The sequence below is a fragment of the Cherax quadricarinatus genome, chromosome 12 (genome assembly GCF_038502225.1).
Source record: "Cherax quadricarinatus isolate ZL_2023a chromosome 12, ASM3850222v1, whole genome shotgun sequence".
Lineage (NCBI taxonomy): Eukaryota > Metazoa > Arthropoda > Malacostraca > Decapoda > Parastacidae > Cherax > Cherax quadricarinatus.
This window is the reverse complement of record NC_091303.1, coordinates 6547208-6568331: the sequence shown is the minus strand read 5'-3', so window position 1 is coordinate 6568331 and position 21124 is coordinate 6547208. Positions and strand designations below refer to the sequence as shown.

Below are 21124 nucleotides of genomic sequence, written 5' to 3'. Positions count from 1 at the left end.
GGTAATTAATTTTTATAGTGGATCAGAAGAAGATAAATTATGTAACATCACAGTCACTAGTGAAATGGTTGTGAAGCAGATAGACCGACTGAAGCAAAATAAGTCACCGGGTCCTGATGAGGTTTTTTCAAGGGTTCTTAAGGAATGCAAAATGGAAGTCTGTGAACCATTAACTAATATTTTTAATTTATCTCTTCAAACAGGTGTAGTGTCTGATATGTGGAAGATGGCTAATGTAATTCCTATTTTTAAAACAGGGGACAAGTCGTTACCGTCAAATTACCGCCCAATAAGCCTGACCTCAATTGTAGGCAAGTTGCTAGAGTCAATTATAGCTGAGATTATAAGAGGCCATCTCGATAAGCATAGCTTGATTAATGATACTCAGCATGGATTCACAAGAGGCCGGTCTTGTCTAACTAATTTATTAACTTTCTTCAGTAAAGCTTTTGAGGCTGTTGACCACGATAAAGAATTTGATATTGTTTACCTAGATTTTAGTAAGGCATTTGATAGAGTTCCGCACCAAAGACTGTTGAAGAAAGTAGCAGCTCATGGCATTGGGGGAAGGGTGCTCTCGTGGATCGAGTCATGGCTCACAGACAGGAAGCAGAGAGTGTCCATAAATGGGGTTAAATCCGAGTGGGGATCAGTAACAAGTGGCGTTCCACAGGGATCAGTCTTGGGCCCGTTGTTGTTTATAATATATATCAATGATCTTGATGAAGGAATTGCTAGTGATATGAGCAAATTCGCCGATGACACGAAGATAGGTAGGATAATTGATTCAAACGTAGATGTTAGGGAACTTCAGGAGGATTTAGACAAACTCTACTCTTGGTCAGAAAAGTGGCAGATGCAGTTCAATGTAGATAAATGCAAGGTTCTGAAGCTAGGGAGTGTCCATAACCCTAGCACTTATAAGTTAAATAATGTAGAACTTAACCATACAGATTGCGAAAAGGACTTGGGGGTTATGGTAAGCAGCAACCTTAAACCAAGACAGCAATGCCTAAGCGTATGTAATAAGGCAAATAGATTACTGGGATTTATATCAAGAAGTGTAAGCAACAGAAGTCCAGAGGTCATACTGCAGCTTTATACATCATTAGTAAGGCCTCACCTAGATTATGCAGCTCAATTCTGGTCTCCATATTACAGAATGGACATAAATTCGTTAGAGAACATTCAGCGTAGGATGACTAAATTAATACATAGCATTAGAAATCTTCCTTATGAAGAAAGATTGAAGACTCTTAAGTTACATTCACTTGTTAGACGAAGAATGAGGGGAGACCTGATCGAAGTGTATAAGTGGAAGATAGGTATTAATAAAGGGGATATTAACAAGGTCTTGAGGATATCTCTCCAAGAGAGAACCCGCAGTAATGGATTTAAATTAGATAAGTTTAGATTTAGAAAGGACATAGGAAAGTATTGGTTTGGGAATAGGGTAGTAGATGAGTGGAACAGTCTACCTAGTTGGGTTATTGAGGCTAAGACTTTGGGTAGTTTCAAATTTAGGTTGGATAAATACATGAGTGGGAAGGGTTGGATTTGAGTGGGACTTGCACATCAGAGCTTATTTCTTGGGTAGCATTGAAAATTGGGTAGGTCAAATGTTTGTTAGTGGGATGAATTGTAAAGGACCTGCCTAGTATGGGCCAACAGGCCTGCTGCAGTGTTCCTCCTTTCTTATGTTCTTATGTTCTTAAATACTCGCGTTCCTTCCACCCCAGGTAGTTCTGTTTGTGACTTGAAAAAGCCCACTGTGTGGGCGAAACGTAGTCAATAAAGGATCACATTATACTGCATTTGTGTTTATATTTCCATTGTGTCGGTATTTTATACCATTTATTTCCAACCACGACCATCAAGGACATCACCAGTAGTAGACAGGACAAGCCTCCATCCTCTGCAGGGGTATACATAATCCCTTGTAATGACTGCAACAAATTATATGTGGGCGAAACATCAAGGGACCTCCAAACACGTATTTCAGAACACCAATATGCAAGCAGGACTGACGATACAAGGAATGCCTGTGTACAACATCGCAATTCACACAACCATTTAATTAACTACAGAAACTCAAGACTTATAGCCACAGAAGACAACACTCAATACAGAAGAATCCTGGAATCATCGTTTATCTCTATAACCAACAATTTCAACCAGAACAATGGCTTCTATAACATAGCTGAACCACTCGCCAAGAAACTTCTTCATCGCTATCCCACATAAGAACATAGAACACTGCAGAAGGTCTACTCACAACTTGTCCAATATCCCCGCCTAGCTACCCAAGACTCTATAACCCCACCCGGTAGATCATCAGATGCAGCATTCTCCACCTGACCTCAACATTCTGAACTATAAATACTCCCGTACCTTCCAACCCCAGGTAGATCCGTGTGTGACTTGAAAAAGCCCACTGTGTGGGTGAAACGTTGTCAATAAAGGATCACATTATACTGCATTTGTGTTTATATTTCCATTGTGTCGGTATTTTATACCATTTATTTCCAAACAAATACATCATTGAGAATTAGGTTCGGCGTGGTCGTGGGGAAGGTCATAAGAAAGAAGGAACACTGTAACAAGCCTACTGACCCATGCGGAGCAGGTCCATTAGGATTAACCCAATGACCCACCCACCCCGGCTATGGTGAAACGGAATGAATATTACGTATCTGTAATTTACTGTGTGATGACTGAGGGTAAATGTATTAAAAATATGAATCACTGACTTTAGGTGGTAATTATAAATAGCCAACCCCCTCCCCCCCCCGCCTCCTCACAAACACAATGAGTCTCTCGAAGACAGGAGATTGTGGACTCAGTAGCTGCTACCGAAATGGAGTGTCCAGGAGCTGAGACTCGACCCTTGCAGCCACATGTAAGAGAGCACATATAGGTCTACCTACCTGGAGTCTACCGTGAATAAATACAAACATAAACACACACACACAACACAAACAGGCCAAGTGTCTAACTACAAATGCCCCTGATAACTGGTAAAACACACACACACACACACACACACACACACACACACACACACACACACACAGTGAAGAGGCGGGGCCAGGAGCTCGGACTCGACCCCCGCAACCTCAACTAGGTGAGTACAACTAGGTGAGTACACACACACACACACACACACACACACACACACATTTATCAAAAATGCTCTGCAGCTGACAAACCACTTGCCTCAGTTCTAGATAAAAAAAAATACACCTGTGCATCTCCATTGTAACTTGTGGTGAGTGACAGCCGCACACCCAGGAATTAAGGTTTGGCCTTTGTACCAAACTTGTAAGAACATAAGATATAAGAACGAAGGAACACTGCAGCAAGCCTATTGGCCCATGCGAGACAGGTCCAAGTCTCCTACCGGCTTAAGCCAATGCACCCAACCTAGTCAGGTCAGGTCACATTGACTTAAGGGAGGAACACGGCAACCGACCTGGTAGCACAAGCTAACCAGGTCCAACTCACACCCACCCACATCCACTCATGTATTTATCCAACCAATTTTTAAAGCTACACAACGTTCTGGCCTCTATAACTGTACTTGGGAGTTTGTTCCACTCATCCACAACTCTATTACCAAACCAGTACTTTCCTATATCCTTCCTGAATCTGAATTTTTCCAACTTAAAACCATTGCTGCGAGTCCTATCTAGGCTAGATATTTTCAGCACACTATTTACATCCCCTTTATTTATTCCTGTCTTCCATTTATACACCTCAATCATATCCGCCCTAATTCTACGTCTTTCTAGAGAGTGCAGATTCAGGGCCCTTAGTCTATCCTCATAGGGAAGGTTTCTGATACATGGGATCAACTTTGTCATCCTCCTTTGTACATTTTCCAGAGCATTTATATCCATTCTGTAATACGGTGACCAAAACTGTGCAGGCCTAACCAAGGATGTATAGATTTGAAGAACAACCTGAGGACTCCTATTGTTTATGCATCTTGATATGAAGCCAAGGATTCTATTAGCTTTATTGAGAACACTTATGCACTGTTGTCTTGGTTTCAGATTACTGCTAACCAGAACTCCTAAATCTTTTTCGCAATCCGTAATATTAAGATCTACATTATTTAGTTTATATGTGGCATGGTTATTGTCCTGTCCAACATTTAGAACTTTGCATTTGTCTATATTAAACTGCATCTGCCACTTCTCCGACCACTGCATCAGTCTATTCAAATCTTCCTGGAGTGTTCTAATGTCCTCGTCAGAATGAATTCGACGGCCTATTTTGGTGTCATCGGCAAACTTGCTGATGTCGCTCTTTATGCCCTCATAAGAACATAAGAACATAAGAACGAAGGAACACTGCAGAAGGCCTACTGGCCCATGCGAGGCAGGTCCAAGTCCCTACCGGCTTAAGCCAATGCACCCAACCTAGTCAGGTCAGGTCACATTGACTTAAGGGAGGAACACGGCAACCGACCTGTTAGCACAAGCTATCAGGTCCAACTCACACCCACCCACATCTACTCATGTATTTATCCAACCTATTTTTAAAGCTACACAACGTTCTGGCCTCTATAACGGTACTTGGGAGTTTGTTCCACTCATCCACAACTCTATTACCAAACCAGTACTTTCCTATATCCCTCCTGAATCTGAATTTTTCCAACTTAAAACCATTGCTGCGAGTCCTGTCTAGGCTAGATATTTTCAGCACACTATTTACATCCCCTTTATTTATTCCTGTCTTCCACTTATAAACCTCAATCATATCCCCCCTAATTCTACGTCTTTCTAGAGAGTGCAGTTTCAGGGCCCTTAGTCTATCCTCATAGGGAAGGTTTCTGATACATGGGATCATCTTTGTCATCCTCCTTTGTACATTTTCCAGAGAATTTATATCCATTCTGTAATACGGTGACCAAAACTGTGCAGCATAATCTAAATGAGGCCTAACCAAGGATGTATAGAGTTGAAGAACAACCTGAGGACTCCTATTATTTATGCTTCTTGATATGAAGCCAAGGATTCTATTAGCTTTATTGCGAACACTTATGCACTGTTGTCTTGGTTTCAGATTACTGCTAACCAGAACTCCTAAATCTTTTTCGCAATCCGTAATATTAAGATCTACATTATTTAGTTTATATGTGGCATGGTTATTGTCCTGTCCAACATTTAGAACTTTGCATTTGTCTATATTAAACTGCATCTGCCACTTCTCCGACCACTGCATCAGTCTATTCAAATCCTCCTGGAGTGCTCGAATGTCCTCGTCAGAATGAATTCGACGGCCTATTTTGGTGTCATCGGCAAACTTGCTGATGTCGCTCTTTATGCCCTCATCTATGTCGTTTATGTAGATTGTGAACAGCAGGGGGCCCAACACTGACCCCTGTGGAACACCGCTCGTGACGCTTCCCCACTCTGATTTCTCCCCATTTATGCAAACTCTCTGCTGCCTATTTGTCAACCATGCCTCTATCCAGGAAAAAAATTCTCCTCCTATTCCATGTGCCTTAATTTTCCTCAATAGTCTCTGATGTGTGACCCTGTCAAAAGCCTTACTGAAGTCCATATACACAATATCATATTCATTACCATGATCTACCTCCTCAAACACCTTGGTGAAAAAAGTTAATAAATTCGTAAGGCAGGAACGCCCCTTTGTAAAACCATGCTGAGATTAGTTGATTAATTTATGCTTTTCAAGGTGGCTACGAACTGCCTCGGCAATTATTGATTCCATAAATTTTCCCACTATGGAGGTTAGGCTTATTGGTCTATAGTTCGAAGCTAAGGACCTGTCACCTGCTTTGAAAATAGGTATCACATTTGCCATTTTCCATTTATCTGGCACCATGCCAGTTTGTAGTGATATGTTGAAAAGATTAGCCAAAGGTTTGCTAAGCTCCTCTTTACATTCCTTTAGAACCCTTGCATACAGTTCATCAGGGCCTGGGGATTTGTTAGGTTTTAATTTATCTATTTGCCTAAGGACCATGTCACTTGTGACCCTAATCGTGCACAGTTTATTATCGTCCTGTTCTACATAATTTATCATTTCTGGAATATCGCTGGTATCCTCCTGTGTAAAAACTGAGAGGAAGTATGTGTTAAAAATTCTACACATTTCCTTATCACTGTCAGTGAGCTGATCCGAGGAACTTTTGAGTGGGCCTATCTTGTCCCTGATCTTACTTCTGTACACCTGAAAGAATCCTTTTGGGTTAGTCTTCGATTCTCTTGCAACTTTACCTCATAATCTCTTTTTGCTTTTCTAATTCCCTTTTTTATTTCTCTCTTTAACTAAATATATCAATTTCTTAACTGCCCCTCTCCTCTTTTGATTTGCCTATATATGCCTCTCTTTTGACCAATCAGATATTTTAATCTATTGTTCATCCATTTAGATCATTTTTGTTTGATCCGATTTCCCTATTTGGAACATAATTTGACTGAGCAGCTGGAACTATGCCCTGGAAAGCGTCATATCGGCAACCATCACCACCTACCTGACCCTTAGTCAGGTCATTCCAGTTCAGCCCACCTAAGTAATTTTTCAGTCCTATGAAATCAGCCAAGCGAAAGTCAGGGACGGAGACTTGATTGCCATTATTAGGGGAGTTCCATGATATATTAAAACTGAGTGATTTGTGATCACTTTCCCCAAGCTCATCATTAACCTCAAGATTATTAATTAGTGTTTCCCTACTGGCAAGAACCAAGTCAAGGAGGTTATTTCCCCTAGTTGGCTCTGTCACAAACTGTTTTAAAAAACAATCCTGGATCGTATCAAGAAAGTCACCTGACTCTAAATTTCCTGTCAAATTGCTCCAGTCAATCTGTCTATAGTTGAAATCTCCCATTAGCACAACATTTTCGTATGTAGATGCCTTACGAATTTCGTCCCATAGAAATTTACTGCACTCCCTATCAAGATTTGGGGCCCTGTAAATCACACCCAAAATTAGTTTTTCTCTGCCCTCGAGAAGCTGTAACCAAACAGATTCAGTGACCAAACAGATTCATAAACAAATAATACACCCATTAATGTCAGCTATCGAACACTTGCAATATACTCGACTATTTGTAAACGTGAATTGTGTTAAGGCATATATGAGAGGAAAACAGTGGGTGGCATGAATGACGAGCACCTCATGAGTGTCACATTCTCTCTCTCTCTCTCTCTCTCTCTCTCTCTCTCTCTCTCTCTCTCTCTCTCTCTCTCTCTCTCTCTCTCTCTCTCTCTCTCGCTCTCTCTCTCTCGTACACAGAATCGTGAAAGTAACACATAGCCTAAGGAGTTTTGAAGAGCTTCCATAAATTGTGGGTTCAGGAGGGCCTCGCCATATAGCAGGTTAGGTGAAGCAAAAATAGCTGTAAAGCGAATCATAACCTTTTCTCCCTTTCAAATGCATACTGAAGCCTGATAACATGTTTATACTATTATGTATTAAGTGAGCAACATAGCTAAGCCTAAAAAAATGCATGTACAGTACACACACAACTTCAAAACATTTTCATCCTTAGCTAATAGTGAGTGGTGAATATATTTATTGCTGGAAGTCTGAATATATGAAGAATAGGTATAACTGAAAACCGCTGTATTAGCAGAACGCTGTAAAGCGAAGTACTGCAAAGTGAGGCTTGCCTGTATCCAGTTTATTCTGTAATCTGTTACAGGAGAGCGCTGAACTCGTAGGGGTCAAACAGCACCCGGGAAGGAAACGTAATCGAGTTCAGTATAAAGACAAGAACGATAGTTCCTAATTCCTGAGAGAGGAAACCCTTCATTAGCATCAAACCCCCTTTAAAAAATACAGGCTGAGAATACTCTTCTGTTTCCAGGTTAGTCATAGACTTCCTCCCAGCTGCAGGCGATGAATGGAGTTCGTGTAAGAAATCTTTCACTCTTAGTAGTTGAGATCGACTGAATACCTGTGCTTGTGTGTGTTTATTTAGGCCATAAAAAAAAGTTTTCATTGTGCTGTGCTCCAACCCTGACCATGTGTTTTTTTGGGAAGAACCCGACCCATTCTGCTTCCTTCCTATTACCTGACGACGAGTGTTGTATGACCTGTATGTATATACCATATTTTTGCTGATATTGTGATAATATAATAAGAGATATGTGACAGGTATATATATATATATATATATATATATATATATATATATATATATATATATATATATATATATATATATATATATATATATATATATATGCAAAACAACCACTGTGAAAGAATAATGAAATTCCAAGCGCTTTCGTGACTACTCACATTGTCAAGGAACAATGTGACTATTCCATGATAATGTGAATAGTCACGAAAGCGCTTGGAATTTCATTATTCTTTCACAGTGGTTGTTTTGCATATTCTGAAATCACTAGTTAACTGTGATCTTATTTCATATATATATATATATATATATATATATATATATATATATATATATATATATATATATATATATATATATATATATATATATATATATATAAACAACACTGCGATTAGCCGAGGACTCGAACCCATGTCGTTTTGGCCCGTCTCATGGTGAGCGAAAATCACATGACTTTCTAACCCACAGGACCACTCAATCTTACAAGAACCAAGCACCCAGCAGAGCGAGGTGTTTTACCTTGATCCGAGGACATACGGTGGTATGGGTGCCTCTGAGCTAATTTCATTCTACTCCCCGTTTGATGCACTAGCCTACACGAGCAGTCCTGTGTTTTAGAGCGTCATGGGATTTTCGCTCACCATGAGGCGGGCCAAAACGACATGGGTTCGAGTCCTCGGCTAGTCGTGTATACATATATATATAGTAGTCTCATGATATTACAAAAAGCATGACGATTTTTCAAGTTTTAATTTAAGTAAAAGTTATGACAATATCAATGATATATTATCTGAAAAAAGTGACGGCAACAACAAGAACGACGCCCCGCTCTGTCGTCACAAAAAACAATGATTGTGAAATATTAAACCATTTCCTCCCCATTATGCACTTCCTTTTTAGCTTCCTGCTACGAATTATTCTTATTCTGACCCAAACCGGACGTCATACTTTGAAGAGTGTTAGTGTGGACAGGTTCGTACCGTCGCACCTTCAGGATGCAGCACTCCCTCCTCACCTCCAAGCTGTTTAGCATCCTGTGCTATTCTTGCTTTATTCATAGCATTTTTTTTTTGTATGTGTGTGTGTGCTCTTGGTGTCTTACGATTTGATTTTGTAATTAATGATATTTTCACGAAGAAACTGCCGTAAACCCGTGAGGGGCATAGGCACGGGTTTACGGCTTTTTTTTTTTTTGGTGGTAATATGCCGGCATCCTACGGTCCTCGTGGGTTTACTGCATTGTTTTGGTGAAAATGTCAATAATCACAAAAATCGTAAGACACAAAGAAAACACGTACAAAAAATATTGCTAGGAATAATACGAGGCTAGTAGAGCGAGGTTCAGTGTGTTACTCGACGAGATATTGTTGAGTCGTGATCGTTTTAAAATGTAACAAATGCTAATTAAGAGGATAACTGGTAAACCAGCAAAAGGTTTCAATCAAATGACGGAAAGCTCCACGAAAAGGGTCAGGAGACCTTGTTCCTGAGAAATTAAATAACCCTGAGCATTTTTTTTTTATTTTTTTAATGGTCTGTGTTAGTTTCCAATATAGTTTACTGGTTAAGTATTTTTAACTTTTTGTGTTTTAAATCAGTTTGCAGTTCTCTGCTAACGTTCATAATGTGTATTGACGTTTAAAAATACAAAAAAAAAAAAATATGACGGTTTGATAGTTTTTTCGTTTGAGGATTCTTTATACTGTCATTGATCTTTCATAACGTTTTTCTTCTGGGTTTTGTGGTCTTTCACTGCGAATACCACATTTCTGTTACGCGTATTATCACGCAAATTTATTGTTATAACTCTAAAGAACTTTATGTATATAAACGTGTGTGTGTGTGTGTGTGTGTGTGTGTGTGTGTGTGTGTGTGTGTGTGAAAGAGAAGGCGAGGAGAGACAAAGATAAATTAGTTAAACTCGCCTAACAACGTAAGTATTCACTGCCTTTCAGAGTCTTTACCGAGGTCCAGTAAGAGATTCAACCTTCCTTGTGTTTCCTGTCACTTGTTTTCTTAACCTCCACATATCCCATCCGCTCTTACACCCCCATCAGCTCTTCTCTCTTCACCATTCTCCTGTCTCTTCCTTTCCCCTAACTACCTCTCCGCCCTTCCCCCCATACTTCCAAACAAGGCCTAGCGACCTGGCCTCCCTGACAAATCAATATAATACAATGTAACTTGACCCTGCCCACCTTATCATGGGACCAGCCAACATTTAGTGAGTGGTGCTTAGTACAAGTCAAGTGTTTCGTTCTTGAAGTTCAGGCTGGTTATCACCTGGCTTGTTCATGTACCCTTAGGCAAATAGTGTAGTGTTAAGATTTCGAGAGGTTATTGTAACAGGAACTCTGCATTATATATGTATACATGCATGATTATATATAGATTACCTGGAGATTACCTGGAGAGAGTTCGGGGGTCAACGCCCTCGCGGCCCGGTCTGTGACCAGGCCTCCTTAGGTCAGTGTCCCAGAATGCGACCCACACCAGTCGACTAACACTCAGGTACCCATTTTACTGATGGGGAACATAGACAACAGGTGGAAAGAAACACGTCCAATGTTTCTTCTCTGGCTGGGAATCGAACCCAGGCCCTCACCGTGTGAAGCGAGAGCGTTAACCACCAGTAGGTTGGTATGTCAGCATAGTTGCTGATCCCGTATATGTTATCTGAGTATCATAGTACCGCTCATATGTTTTACATACACGACCTCTTGCTAGGCTCAGCGACTAGCATGTGACGTCACATGTAAGTTTGGACATGCATGTGTAATGTGACCTAAGTAGAAGTAGCAAGACCTACCTGAAATCTTGCATGTTTTATGAGACAGAAAAAAGACACCAGCAATCCTACCATCATATAAAATAATTACAGGTTTCCGTTTCACACTGGCGTGGCAGGACGGTAGTACCTCCCTGGGCGGTTGCTGTCTACCTGTCAGCATAGTTGCTGATCCCGTATATGTATATGTTATCTGAGTATCATAGTACCACCCATATGTAAAACATATGGGTGGTACTACGATACTCTGATAACATATACATATACGGGATCAGCAACTATGCTGACAGCTCGGTCATGTTACGTATGTCGTCTCGACATACAAAAGGCTGAACAGCCAGGTGGGTCTGGGCTGATTCTATACAATGGCAAGGACATATGTAACTTAAAACATATGGGTGGTACTATGATACTCAGATAACGTATACATATACGGTATCAGCAACTATGCTGACAGGTAGACAGCAACCGCCCAGGGAGGTACTACCGTCCTGCCACGTCAGTGTGAAACGGAAACCTGTAATTATTTTATATGATGGTAGGATTGTTGGTGACTTTTTTTTCTGTCTCATAAAACATGCAAGATTTCCGGTAGGTCTTGCTACTTCTACTTCTACTTAGGTCACATTACACATGCATGTCCAAACTTACATATACACACACCCCTCTGGGTTTTCTTCTATTTTCTTACTAGTTCTTGTTTATTTCCTCTTAACTCCATGGGGAAGTGGAACTGAATTCTTCCTCCGTAAGATGTGACCAAAATGCCAGGAGCAAAGGGATAATAACCCCCTTCTCTTGCATACATTATTAAATTTAAAGAGAGAAACTTTCATTTTTTTGGCGTCACCCTGCCTCGGTGGGATACGGCCTGTTTGTTGAAAAAAAATATATATTACCTGGAGGTTACCTGGAGGTTATTCCGGGGATCAACGCCCCCGCGGCCCGGTCCACGACCAGGCCTCCCGATGGATCAGGGCCTGATCAACTAGGCTGTTACTGCTGGCCGCACGCAGTCCAACGTACGAGCCACAGCCCGGCTGATCCGGCACTGACTTTAGGTATCTGTCCAGCTCTCTCTTGAAGGCAGCCAGGGGTTTATTGGCAATTCCCCTAATGCTTGATGGGAGGCTGTTGAACAGTTTTGGGCCCCGGACACTTATGGTGTTTTCTCTTAGTGTACCAATGGCGCCCCTACTTTTTATTGGCGGCATTTTGCATCGCCTGCCCAGTCTTTTACTTTCGTAGGGAGTGATTTCTGTGTGCAGATTTGGGACCATTCCTTCCAAGATTTTCCAAGTGTAGATTATGATATATCTCTCCCTCCTGCGTTCCAACGAGTACAAGTCAAGTGCTTCCAAGCGTTCCCAGTAGTTAAGGTGCTTGACAGAACTTATACGTGCAGTAAAGGATCTCTGTACACTCTCTAGATCTGCGATTTCACCTGCTTTGTATGGAGATGTTAATGTACAGCAGTATTCCAGCCTAGAGAGAACAAGTGATTTGAAAAGGATCATCATGGGCTTTGCATCTCTCGTTTTGAAAGTTCTCATTATCCATCCTATCATTTTCTTTGCACGTGCGATCGTGGCACTGTTGTGATCCTTGAAAGTGAGATCCTCAGACATTACTACTCCCAGGTCCCTTACATTATTTTTCCGCTCTATTGTATGGCCGGAGTCAGTAGTATACTCTGTTCTAGTTATTATCTCCTCCAGTTTTCCATAACGAAGTAGTTGGAATTTGTCCTCATTGAACATCATATTGTTTACCGTTGCCCACTGGAAAACTTTGTTTATATCTTCTTGGAGGTTAACCGCGTCCTCAGCAGATGACAGCCTCATGCAGATCCTAGTATCATCCGCAAAGGATGATACGGTGCTGTGGTGTATATCTCTGTTTATGTCTGATATGAGGATAAGGAATAAGATGGGGGCGAGTACTGTGCCTTGTGGAACAGAGCTCTTCACTATGGCAGCCTCCGATTTAACTCTGTTGACCACTACTCTTTGTGTTCGATTTGTTAGGAAGTTGAAGATCCATCTCCCCACTTTCCCAGTTATTCCTTTAGCACGTATTTTATGGGCTATTACGCCATGATCGCATTTGTCAAATGCTATGTATGTATATATTTATATGTATGTATATATTTATGTATGTATGTATGTATGTATGTATGTATGTATGTGTGTGTGTATGCTTAGATAAAATAATTTAAATTAACCCCACCCCATTTTTCTCTTCTGTGTGTAATTTTTGTTTTTCTGATGTGTGACGATGGAGATCTTTTTCTAAAAATTTCATTTCTCCTTCATATGAGATAGGCCATCATGAGAGATGGCAGTCCCCAAGAGACAGTTACTCCAGCTCTGCTGGACGGAAACCTCTGAAGCTGCCGTAGCTGATAAACCCTCAGCGAAATAAACCAAACCAACCAAACCAACCAACTGAATTCTTCCTCCGTAAGATGTGACCAAAATGCCAGGAGCAAAGGGCTAATAACCCCCTTCTCTTGCATACATTATTAAATTTAAAGAGAGAAACTTTCATTTTTTTGGCGTCACCCTGCCTCGGTGGGATACGGCCTGTTTGTTGAAAAAAAAAATATGTTTTTCTGATGTGTGACGATGGAGATATCTTTCTAAAAATTTAATTTCTCCTTCATATGAGATAGGCCATCATGAGAGATGGCAGTCCCCAAGAGACAGTTACTCCAGCTCTGCTGGACGAGTCCTCAGCGGAATACTGGACGATATGCTCCATCGGCCTACTTTTGAAGTCTCCCAACTCAGGTATACAGATTTCAACAGTGTGGAACCCATCCTGTGTGATGGAATATGCAACTACCACATAACATAGGGCAGTAGCACATTGTTCATGTATCCATTTTTTTTTTCTAAATAAAAATTCACTCTCCATGTACAAAACTGAGCCTTACTGCGAGACGTCCCAAGGGTCTACTCTTCACTGTCACACATTTTCCCTGCATCAAACCTTCCCATTTCCCCTCTTTTCCCCTCCATGACACTGATTAGCGCAATCACACTTGACAAGGTACATATCAAAAGGGAGGGATTTGTTAGGGGAAATGGGGAAGGGGAAGGAGGGGGCTAAGTCCCCTCGGGACACGTGGTGCTTTTATGCAGTGGAGGGGAAGACCTCTTGTGCTTCTGAGAGGTGGGAGACGTGGAGGTTCGATCCTCCGTCCATGTGAATTATTCAAGACAAGGAGGAGGAGAAGTGGAAGTTCGATCTGCCATCCATGTGAATCATTCAGCACAAGAAGTGGAGGTTCGATCTCCGTCCATGTGAATCATTCAACACAAGGAGAAGTAAAGGTTCGGTCCTCCGTCTACGTGAATCATTCAAGACAAGGACTGAAGGTTCGATCCCTCTTTTCCTACTAGCTTAAGAGGGCTGGGGAGAGGGAATGGTTGAATTCGATGAGGACTCAGCAATTCCCAGCCTATAGACGTTTGCCCTATTTGGGGTAATTTCGCTTTTAAAAAAAAAATTGTATGATTTGTTAGGATCAAAATCTATCACTGCAGATGTCAATCACAATAGTCAATAATACATTAATACCTATATTAGAGAATAAAGTTAACATATACAGAGATACATTATTCCATTATATATATATTTTTTTACAGCATTGTTATTATTATGATTATTATTATTATTACAGGAGGGTCCCACTCTACAGCGCTTCGTTTTACGGTGTTTAGCTAATGCAGCAGTTTCCACTTATACTTATTCTTCATTTATTCAGACTTCTACAATCAATATATTCACCATTCACTATAAGCTAATGACGGAAATATTTTAAGGTGATTAATGTGTGTACTACGCATTATTTAGGCCTAGCTCTATTGCTCACTTAATATATGTTAGTGCAAACATGTTATCAGGCATACATTATTTTTTTTATGTATTAACACATCGGCCTTCTCCCACCAAGGCAGGGTAGCCCGACAAAGAAAAACTTTCATCATCACTCACTCCATTACTGTCTTGCCACAGGCGAGCTTACACTATAGTTATAAAACTGCAACATAAACATCCGTCCTTATGTGCACCTGAAAGTGAAAAAAAAGGCTATTTCACTTTACAGCAGTAACCAGGGAACCTTTAAAGTCTAAGCCCACAGGGCTAGGTTTGATCAGATGAAGGGGAGGATTGCTCTGAATCCTTGACTCAAGATCCCAACACTGGCGTCAAGGCACCCACTTTACCCTTAAAGTAAGGACTGAAAAATGGTGGTCTTTCTATGTATGTGGGAGATAACGATTCTCTTTTTTTTTTTTTTATCTTCAAGAGGAGACACCCTCCTCAGAGCTGATTTCAACAGCACTGAACAAGTCATGTTTTGAATACAGATTCGGCTTGAGTATCCGGTTCTGGCATCAAGGGAAAAGGACGGTTCTGATTTCTTTCAACCGCACGCACTTGTGAAAATCGGGACGGAGTTTTTAGCTTGTTTTTCTTCCCATGAAGATCAAGGAGAGAAGGGCAAGTGAAAGGGTATATGAGATATGCTCTGAGCATTACAGCGTCTGATATGTGCTCTATATGTTACAGCGTCTGAGATGTGCTTTGTACGTTATACCATCCGAGATGTGCTTTGTACCTAAGGCGTCTGAGATGTGCTTTGTACATTACCTCATCTGAGATGTGCACTGTACGTTACAGCATCAAAGATAAACACTGCACGCTATAACATCAGAGATTTGTACATTACAGCGTCCGAGATGTGCACTGTACGTTATAGAACCAAAGATTTGTGCGCTATAGCATCTGAGATACTCCTCTTACGTTACATTATCTGAGACGTACGATATAGTCAGGTCTCCCTACACATATTGCTGTTGTTCACTTAGAAGAAATTAGAGAAATAGGGGTTAGTCGCATTTGCTGGTTTCATCCAGGATAGAACCTAATAAGGACTCCAATGGAATTGGCTCACACTGCTTGCCTTTCTGGGTTATCCTGGATTTTTTTTTTTACTCTCTGAGATAATTAACACTAAAGAGAATTCTTCTAAGGAGACAGAGAGTGCAACGGACAACTGTAGTAGTAGCAGCAACACACACAGCAAGACGCATTCTTGAGCATCCTGAGCTCTCGGGCTTAATGCCCAAAGCTGAGGTGTGACTCCAAAAGGATCCTGTAGTGCTTACTGCCTTTGCACCACTTGACATCGTCTGCTGCTATGTAGCTGCCACACACTTCGATCCCACTGTGGGCGGGGTTTGTTGCAGCCCAAGGTGCCTAGCTCTTCCCTCCGAGCCCCGTGGGGGCGGGGGAATGGGGATAGGCCTGGGGACAGATGGTCCGAGGAGACGAGGAGGTACTTGTACCTCCTCCCATGGCACCTCTTGGAAAAGACCCGAGCCTGGCGATTGTACCGGCGAATCTGCAACAGAACATTTTAAGGAGAGAAATTATTCGGGTAAAATAAGCAGTCTGAGCCTTCCACAGAACTGTGGTGAAGAGTAAGTTTAAATGAAGGGCGTGGTTGAGTGCGTGGTTGAGTGTGTGGTTGAGTGTGTGGTTGTTGAGTGCGTGGCTGAGTGCATGGCTGTTGAATGTGTGGTTGCTGAGTGCATTGATGTTAGTATGCTTGATTGCTAAGGGCTTAGTAATTAAGTGGTTGGTAGTTAAGTGCGTGGTATCATGGTAAACATTTGAAGCCTCATATTAACTCTGCATTTTTTTATTCACATGACAGAGAAACGCCTGAATGCCATTAAAAGGATATAAATTTTGAGTATTGTTTCGTCTTTTGAAAGTTTCAAGTCTGCCAAATAATTTACTGGGCTTTCATTAGGTAGACAAACTCTTTCTTTTCTAATTTCAAACTTCACAATTGGAAGTAATGACTGTTAATATTAAAGTGAAGGTTAGGAACTTACTGGGATAAAAAAAAAGTTGGGAATCTTTAGACTGTGTGTGTGTGTGTGTGTGTGTGTGTGTGTGTGTGTGTGTGTGTGTGTGTGTGTGTGTGTGTGTGTGTGTGTGTGTGTGGGTGTGTGTCTGAACAGCTACCTCTTGCTGTTCAATAAATTCCGGCAAAAGTATGAAGTCTCATTGACTTCCTCAAGTATCCTAGCAACACAACAATACGTGTGTATTTCTGGAGGCCAAGAATTTCGTCGAAAGTGGAACGTAAGAGGTTAGGTTAGGTCAGGAAACGCAAGTGTTTCCTGACCTGTGATGACCCGCACCTGGAACTTTAGGTCATCTGACCAAGGCCTTCCGCTGGATTACCGGTCCAGTCCTTTAAAAATTATGGTTATGACTATAGACATTTAAAGAAAAGTGAGAGTGTGAGTGTTCCCATAGGGAAGAAGCTGCGACGCCACGTCAAAACGAGTGTCTGTCACCTTAGGCAATTGTGTCCATTTTCAGGAGCTCAGTAATTGTATGCTTGTGAGATTACAAACGACTGAAAACGAAAATTCTTCATTTCAAGTTGCAGTGTTCAGAGAGTAGCACCACATGCCAGCTTCTTTGCCCAAACATTACGGTCACATCCTCACCATGCCATTCCTTGCCTCACTCCCAATGACATTTTGATTTTGACACCCACATGTCCTTCCCACGACAGAGCGAGTTTCTCAGACGCGTCTTGACTCTGCTAGGAACAGCTGATAAGTCTGATTACCCTATACTCCTCATCTTCCTCTGTTATTCTATGCGTTGGACTGAAGAAGGCACTGGCTGTCGAAACGTTTCCTCAATAAAGATTCCAAAATATTGCACAAGTGATGTAAGCCATAGCTCCGTGTCTTCCTTTGCGGATGACGCCCGAATTCCATGACAGTGACCTCCATCGAAGACACCGCCAGACTCCAAGCGGACATCAACCGAATCTTCAGATGGGCCACTTCAAACAATATGAAGTTCACTGAAGATAAATTTCAACTACTCAGATATGGAAAGCTCGAAATTAAAACTGTATCAGGGTATACAACAAATTCTAACCATGTAATATAGTGAAAAAGTAATGTTAAGAACCTGGGAGTGATAATGTCAGGATCTCGTCTTCAAAAACCACAACAATGTATCTACCTCATCTGCTAGGAAAATGATAGGATGGATAATGAGAACCTTCAAAACTAGGGACGCCAAGCCCATGATGATTCTCTTCAAATCACTTGTTTTCTATAGGCTGGAATACTGCTGTACACTAACGGCCCCCTTCAAGGTAGGCGAAATTGCTGACCTAGAGAATGTACAAAGAACTTTCACAGCACACATAAGTACGATAAGGCACGTAAATTACTGGGAACGGTTGAAATCCCTTGATTTGTATTTCCTGGAATGCAGGCGAGAGAGATACATGATAATATACACTTGAAAAATCCTAGAGGGATTAGTACCAATCTTGTACACGAAAATCACTCCCTGTGAAAGCAAAGGACTCTGCAGGAGATGCAATATTTCCCCAATGAAAAGCAGAGGTGCCACGAGTACATTGAGAGAGAACACAATAAGTGTCGGGGGCCCAAGACTGTTCAACTGCCTCCCAGCATACATAAGGGAGATTACTAATAGACCCCTGGCTGTCTTCAAGAAGGCACTGGACAGACACCTAAAGTCAGTACCCGACCAACCGGGCTGTGATTCGTACGTCAGTTTGCGTGCGGCCAGCAGTAACAGCCTATTTGATCAGCCCCTGATCCACCAAGAGGCCGGGTCTCAGACCGAGCCACGGGGGCGTTGACCCCGGAAACCCTCTCCAGGTATACTCCAAGTATTCTTCAACTTCTATTCAGATTTCAAAAGGAATCCATTCTGATTTATTTAATGGGAATTATCCAGTGTTTATAGAATAATGATTATAATAATGATCAAGGCTGCCAGATTAAACACATCAACTTCCTGCTAAAATCAGAAATGAGCGTAATCTAATAATTTATTAATAATAATACGTCGTTATCCAGTTACCATTATCCACTCAGTCACAGTGAACGATTCCTTGGAACCACAGTTATGACAGTCATTGACTGTCGAAGTAACAGAGGACCTTTTTCTTTCTAACATAACTTGTCTCCCTATTTAAAGTTTTATCTAGCTTCTAGTGAGAACTTCGAGTCCGTTTTCGTCTTGTTTATTCAATCTATTTTGCTTCTGCTCGATACTTTATCAAGTCTTTTTTCCACTTATTTAGTTTTCCAAGTCTTTTTTCCAAGTTATTTAGCACTTTATCGAGTCTATAATCATTCTATGTAGGGTGAAATGTCTTCTCATAAAAGGCTCTATCCTCTGTGTATTTTACTTTTCTAATTGTCGGCTCCTCGCCATTCGCCACACGAAAATTCGTCCTAGATAAATGGAAAGATATGCAACTGTTATGATGTTTTTATTGCGACATTGTGTGTGTGTTTGGAACAAGCACAGACACCAGCACACACAAAGACAACACACACACTAACAAACACACACACACACACACACACACACACTAACAACACACACACTAACAACACACACACACTAACAAAACGCGCGCGCGCGCACACGCGCGCGCACACACACACACACACACACACACACACACACACACACACACACACACACACACACACACACACACACACACACACACACACACACACACACACACACTAACAACACACACACACACACACTAACAAACACACACACACACACTAACAAACACACACACACACACACACACACACACACACGCACGCTATCTGTCACACAAAAAGGCGCATATTACGCCATTAAATGAAAAATTTACAGATGACCGACAAATTTCTAAACTCTCCTTTTTTCCCTTATTTATATACAATATTGCAGACGCACACGCAAATAAGAACGGGTACTCGAAATATGAACACGCGCACGCAAATGTGAAAAGTTACTTGTGAATGAGACCACTCACACGCAGGCGTGATCACGCACACGGAAATGAAAACAAGCACACGCAGTTACGAACAAAACACGCGAACGATGACACGTTCACGCATGTAAGAACACGAATACGCATATAACAAAGGTTAGAAACACACACACACACACACACACACACACACACACACACACACGTTACTAAGTTCTTCTTCTGTAACAGAGTCAGGAAGTGGAATAGCCTAGCAAGTGATGTAGTGGAGGCAGGAACCATACATAGCTTTAAGACGAGGTATGACAAAGCTCAGGAAGCAGAGAGAGGACCTAGTAGCGATCAGTGAAGAGGCGGGGCCAGGAGATGAGTCTCGACCCCTGCAATCACAATTAGGTGAGTACACCTACACACACACACACACACACACACACACACACACACGCACGTTAACATTTATATTTGAGCTAGTGCCCACCCCTCCCTCTAGATCCATATCCTCTCGGGCTTATAGTCAGAAAAAATAATTCACAGATTTTCAGACCCCGAGAATATTTGCACGCGTATATATTACATAGGTAAAATGAATTCTAACTTGCAAATCACTGTTAGCCACACACGAGTCTCTAACCCTCGAGTATACAGCACCAGTGCGGTGCCCACAAACAGATGTGACGGTGTTTCCCCCACAATAACTTGTGTTATAGCTATAGCATAAGTAAGAACACAGAACATCATTACCATTTCTACATGATCAAATTTCCTCACTGACAGTTGAAACATTGTAAACACACACACACACACACACACACACACACACACACACACACACACACACACACACACACACACACACCTAGCCAAGCACGTGAAGAAACTAGAGAAAGTGCAAAGGTTTGCAACAAGACTAGTCCCAGAGCAAAGAGGTATGTCCTACGAGGAGAGGTTAAGGGAAATCAACCTGACGACACTGGAGGACAGGAGAGATAGGGGGGACACGATAACGACATACAAAATACTGAGAGGAATTGACAAGGTGGACAAAGACAGGATGTTCCAGAGATTGGACACAGTAACAAGGGGACACAGTTGGAAGCTGAAGACACAGATGAATCACAGGGATGTTAGGAAGTATTTCTTCAGCCACAGAGTAGTCAGTAAGTGGAATAGTTTGGGAAGCGATGTAGTGGAGGCAGGATCCATACATAGCTTTAAGCAGAGGTATGATAAAGCTCACGGCTCAGGGAGAGTGACCTAGTAGCGATCAGTGAAGAGGCGGGGCCAGGAGCTCGGACTCGAACCCCGCAACCTCAACTAGGTGAGTACAACTAGGTGAGT

The 21124-nt window shown here is 41.6% G+C and overlaps 1 protein-coding gene across 1 annotated transcript in view; it reads left to right on the top strand.

The window, feature by feature from the left end:
• The window catches only part of LOC128686652 (transcription factor SOX-4), a 272285-nt gene that overhangs the window by 40888 nt on the left and 210273 nt on the right, over window positions 1-21124 (top strand). The window lies entirely within an intron of this gene.